At 43.1% G+C, this 5,000-nt stretch overlaps 2 protein-coding genes across 2 annotated transcripts in view; both read left to right on the top strand.

Moving 5' to 3' along the window:
- pald1a (phosphatase domain containing paladin 1a) overlaps window positions 1-5,000 on the top strand; it is a 185,565-nt gene that overhangs the window by 20,790 nt on the left and 159,775 nt on the right. The gene's annotated exons all lie outside the window — the stretch shown is intronic.
- Window positions 1-5,000, top strand: part of ascc1 (activating signal cointegrator 1 complex subunit 1) — a 192,131-nt gene that overhangs the window by 138,707 nt on the left and 48,424 nt on the right. The window lies entirely within an intron of this gene.

Here is a 5,000-nt window from a genome sequence, read left to right as displayed (position 1 = left end):
AGTAGCATGTCAGGCTGTCCTGAGTTTGAATCCCAGCTCAAGGACATTTCCCTGCCCCCTACCTGTCAACCCTCGTGTATTTTACAGTTCTATCCCACTATCGTCACGTAAAGGTATTTTCCCGTATTTCTCCCGTGTTTTCAGTCTGTCTCTGAAGGTTGGCAATAAACATTAAAGAGCCGATCCTCCCTATACGCAACCCATACCGCCAAACCACCAGGGGTCGCCTCTTGCTCCTAAATGTGAGTCTTTTCTGTGCTTTCGTTTTATTTAGGCATGAAAACACTTTACAATAAATATAAAAATGGCGGGATTCCCTTTTCATTACAGGTGCCGTCGCCCCTCCTATGCAATCCTCAAAACAGTCATATAGCGGTGCGTGACTGTCAGCTCACGCGCTCGGCTCCATAGTGATAAATAATGTTGTTACCCAAACTCGGAGAGCTATACACAAGTCTAATAAAAGCATTTGATTACTTTCGTTTCGTTTGTGCTCATTTAAGACTCAATTATTTGTTTTTAAAATAAAAAACACCAGAATGAACATGTTTACATATGATTAAGTGCATTTGTCTGTTTAAAAACACACTGAAATACCTCTCGGCACAATAGCCTAGTGGTTAGCTCGCTAACATATGGTGTAACACGTCGAATCCTGGCTTGAGGACATTTCCCTATCTGTCAACCCATCCTTTTCCCAGGATTCTCCTGCATTTTACAGTTCTATCCCGTTGTCTTCCCGTGATGGTATTTTCCCGTATTTCTAATGTATTTTCAGTCTTTCTCTGAAGGGGAGCAAGAAACATTAAAGAGCCGATCCTCCCTATACGCAACCCATACCGCCAAACCACCAGGGGTCGCCTCTTGCTTTTTAATGTGAGTCTGTTCTGTGCTTTTGTTTTATTAAGGCATGAAAACACTTTATAAAACGGTGCGATTTCCTTCCTTTTCATTACAGGTGCCATCGCAATCCTCAAAACAGTCATATAGCGGTGCGTGACTGTCAGCTGATGCGTTCCAAGTTTCCCAACGGATTCTGTACACAAGATTTGAAGTGGAGCGAAAGTCTGGGTTTTGGGTGTGTGTTTGAACAGAGATGTACACATAATTAATAATAATAACATCTAAAGATGTCGATTTTGGTGAGGGTTTTTTTCCAAACACAACTAATTTCGTCTTGAATGAGCATAAAAAGTTAGGAAAGCAGTCGAATGCCTTCATTATAACGTTAGACGTGTGCATTTTTAAAGTGACACCTCTGTTATTCAATGTAATTAAATGAAAAAAAATCTAAATAAATAAAATTCATTGGCTGCTTTAATCAGAATGTGTGAGTTATACAGTGAGGAAACGGCTAATGAGATTTGATAGCTTGATTCTATTATATTTATAATAGCTATTAAATAATATTAATAAACATATTCCTGACCCTTTAACTGTTTATTTACCATGAAACGGCTCCTAATGAGTATATTTAGCAATTTTGGGATTTTTAATTCCCTTATTATGGTATTATATCCTTTATTTTCATATCTCAATATAAAAATGAGGGATATACCACCCCCCCCCCCCCCCTCTCTCTCTCTCTCTCTCTCCAACTTCGCTTCCTCAATACTTATTCATTCATTTTCTTTTCGGCTTAGTCCCATTATTATTCTGGGATAGCCACAGCAGAATGAACCGTCAACTTATCCAGCACGTTTTTACGCAGCGGAAGCCCTTCCAGCCGCAACCCGTGTCTGGGAAATGTCTCAATACTGTCCCACTAATAAAGCCATAAAAGGCCAAAAATCTTTAACAAAAAAAAAACACCCAAATACCAAAGCGTCCACTTTCACTCATCTTCAAATCACACATACAGATGCTGATCTGAGAACAGTGTCTTTATAAGGAGCACGTCCATCACCTGTGCGCTTCGCATATGCAGAGCAGAAGCATCGCTGCTGCACAGGGGTGTGTTTCCCAAAACCATCGTTAGCCAACTAAGTTTGCAAGTTTCGTCATTACAAATATAGTTTGTTGATTTGGTGTTTTCTAAATCTTACGTTCCAACAAACATCCGCAAACTGCGCTGCAAACTTGCACGCTTGCAACTACACCTCTAGAGCTGCAGTTAGAAGCAGAGTAGAGGTGAGATCAATCTAACTCATTCCTGTTGTTCAAATAACTGAAGCTCTGCACAAGACTTTTGGCCAGCGGAGAAATTAAAAGGATCGTGCCGAACTGAGTCTGGTTCTCTCGAGGTTTTTTTTTCTTCACTTTCCTATTGGTGAAGTTTTTTTTTCCCTCTACGCTAGAGGTCTGAATTCTCGCGGCTGTCCCGCGGGCGCCGCAGGACCCGACCAGATTTCTGCGGCGCGGGAATAAATTTCTGAATAAGTCGCGGGAGCGGTCGGTAACGGGTTTAATTTGGGACGGGAGCGGGCTGTCAAGCAATATCGCGGATATTGCTATGCGAATGAGAGAGAGAGAGAGAGAGAGAGAGAGAGTGCTTTGCCTGTGTGTGTGCTTGGTGCTTGTGTGTGTGTGCTTGGTGCTTGTATGTTAGTGCGCGCGCGTGAATGGGAGACAGAGAGAGAGAGCGAGCTTTCCCAGATAGCAAAATACACTCGGGCCAGTTCCGGCCAGATTAGTCGCCTGCCGGAGACTTACCACTCGGCCCGGCTCTGGCTGCCGGACTCCGGATGCTTGTGGACTCACTGCTCAATTCCGGGCCAGATGCGGCGGCCGTAAGCGAGCCAACGCTGCCGCATCCGCGCCGGAATCGGCCTGAGAGTAATGTGCGCTGCGGCCCGGAGCTGGCGCGACTCAGTATTTATATACCTTTTATATAAAACCTTTTGGTATTACATTGGTACTTGATACATGGTATTACAAGCCTTTGAGTTGATATAACAGCAAACGCCTGTGTGTTTGCTTGGTGCTTGTTTGTGTGTTAGCGCACGCGTGCACGTATGAGAGAGAGAGATTTGTCTCTGTGTGTGTGTGTGTGTTTATACAGACAGCTTGGCTGTCTGGACTGTATAGCTGCGGGAGCGGTCGGGTTCGGGCTAAAACCTGGCGGGTGCGGGCGGGACCAGGATTCAAAATTTAGTCCCACGCAGATCTCTACTCCTACGCTGTCGCCACTGGCTTGCATGGTACAGGATCTGAAAAGCTACTCGTCGATGAATTTGCTCTTCAGTGTTTGGACTCTCAATAATGATTAAATCACACTGAACTGAGCTAAACTGAACTAAACTTAAACACTGAAAACTGAACTATACTGTACCAGTTACTATGACCATTTATGTGAAGCTGCTTTGACACAATCTACATTGTAAAAGCGCTATACAAATAAAGCTGAATTGAATTGAATTGAATAACTCCGAAGTGTAGCTGAGAATGTCTGTCATTATGGCCGATTAAAATAATTGGGTTTAAATCGGACTCATAATTACAGTTAATGTGTCGACCGGGTCAGGCTCAGACACAAGGTGCACAGGCTCGAGTACGGTCGGGTTTCAGTTTTTGGGTTTGGGTTTATTCAAGCCTTAGTGCAATGTTGAGTCACACACAAATGCTGTTACAAAATTAGCAGTACACACACACACACACACACACACACACACACACACGCACACAATGTAGTATGGAATCGTGAAAAAAGAGGTACATTTCATTGACCAATCAGGTTTTCCAGAGAGTCATGATTGACCAATGAGAATCAAGTTTACCAGAGTTATGACGGACCAATCAGAATGAAGAATTCCAGATAGTTATTTATTAATGAGAATCAGGTTTTCTAGAGTTGTTATTGACCGATCATAATGAAGAAATTCAGAGTCATAACTGACCAATCAGAATCAAGTTTTCCAGAGTTACAATTGGCCAATCAGAATCAAGAATTCCAGAGTTATTTACTAATCAGAATCAAGTTGTGTGTGTGTGTCTGTGTGTGTGTGTGTGTGTGTGTGTGTGTGTGTGTGTGTGTGTGTGTGCGTGTTGTTGTCATTAGTCTGTGTTGTAGTGTAGTTAAATTGGACTGTTTCTTTTGCGTGTGTGTGTGTGTGTGTGTGTGTGTTAGTTATTTCATCTCATGTTCATTCTCATCCATCTGTGTGTGTTACTGTGTGTTTATCTTTACGTTTGTGATGAGTATGCATGCAGCTGTGCATGCTGCTGTTATATTGCTTTGTGTGTGTGTGTGTGTGTGTGTGTGTGTGTGTGTGTGTGTGTGTGTGTGTGTGTGTAAGCGTGCATGCTTGCACGTGCGTGTGTTTTGTTGTAAGTGTGTATGTGAATCCTAATGAGTGTTTGTTCTCCGTCTGCACATCTCTGGAGACAACGAACGCCTGACAGACACAAACAATCCTGTCACTTGATTGTGTCCTGCTGACACACACACACACACACACACACACACACACACACACACACACACACACACACACACACACACAGTCCTCAAATCAGCTGAATCTGCATTATTCACACACACACACACACACACACACACACACACGCTAGTGATGCCCAATCAAACACTCAGATTCACCCTGAAGCACTTCTCTTCACTCTAGAGTAAACTCTCGCTGCTGCCTCCATTACTGATACAAGCTAATCAAATAATAAACAGTGTACTGCAGTAAATGACTCGTATACTGAAACACAGTCAGGTAACGGACACTGCAATACACTGAACTCATCTTTCTGTCATGTTCACCAGCGATCACCTCTTGAAAGATCACTGGTCAACTGCTAACTCCTCTATGAACCACAAACCCCTGTGTGCCGTTACACACACCGGTCACCATTCTGACACTCGTTATTATTGATCAGTCAGTCATCCATTTTCCTTTAGTTTAGTCCCTTTATTAATCAGGGGTATCACAGCGGAATGAACCGCCAACAATTCCAGCATATGTTTTACGCAGTGGATGCCCTTCCAGCTGCAACCCAGTGCTGGGAAACAACCATACACACACGCACACACATACACTAAAAAAATTATTCAAAGA

Source organism: Danio rerio, chromosome 12 (genome assembly GCF_049306965.1).
Source record: "Danio rerio strain Tuebingen ecotype United States chromosome 12, GRCz12tu, whole genome shotgun sequence".
Lineage (NCBI taxonomy): Eukaryota > Metazoa > Chordata > Actinopteri > Cypriniformes > Danionidae > Danio > Danio rerio.
The sequence above is the reverse complement of the archived record's forward strand: the minus strand, read 5'-3'. Positions and strand labels throughout refer to the sequence as shown.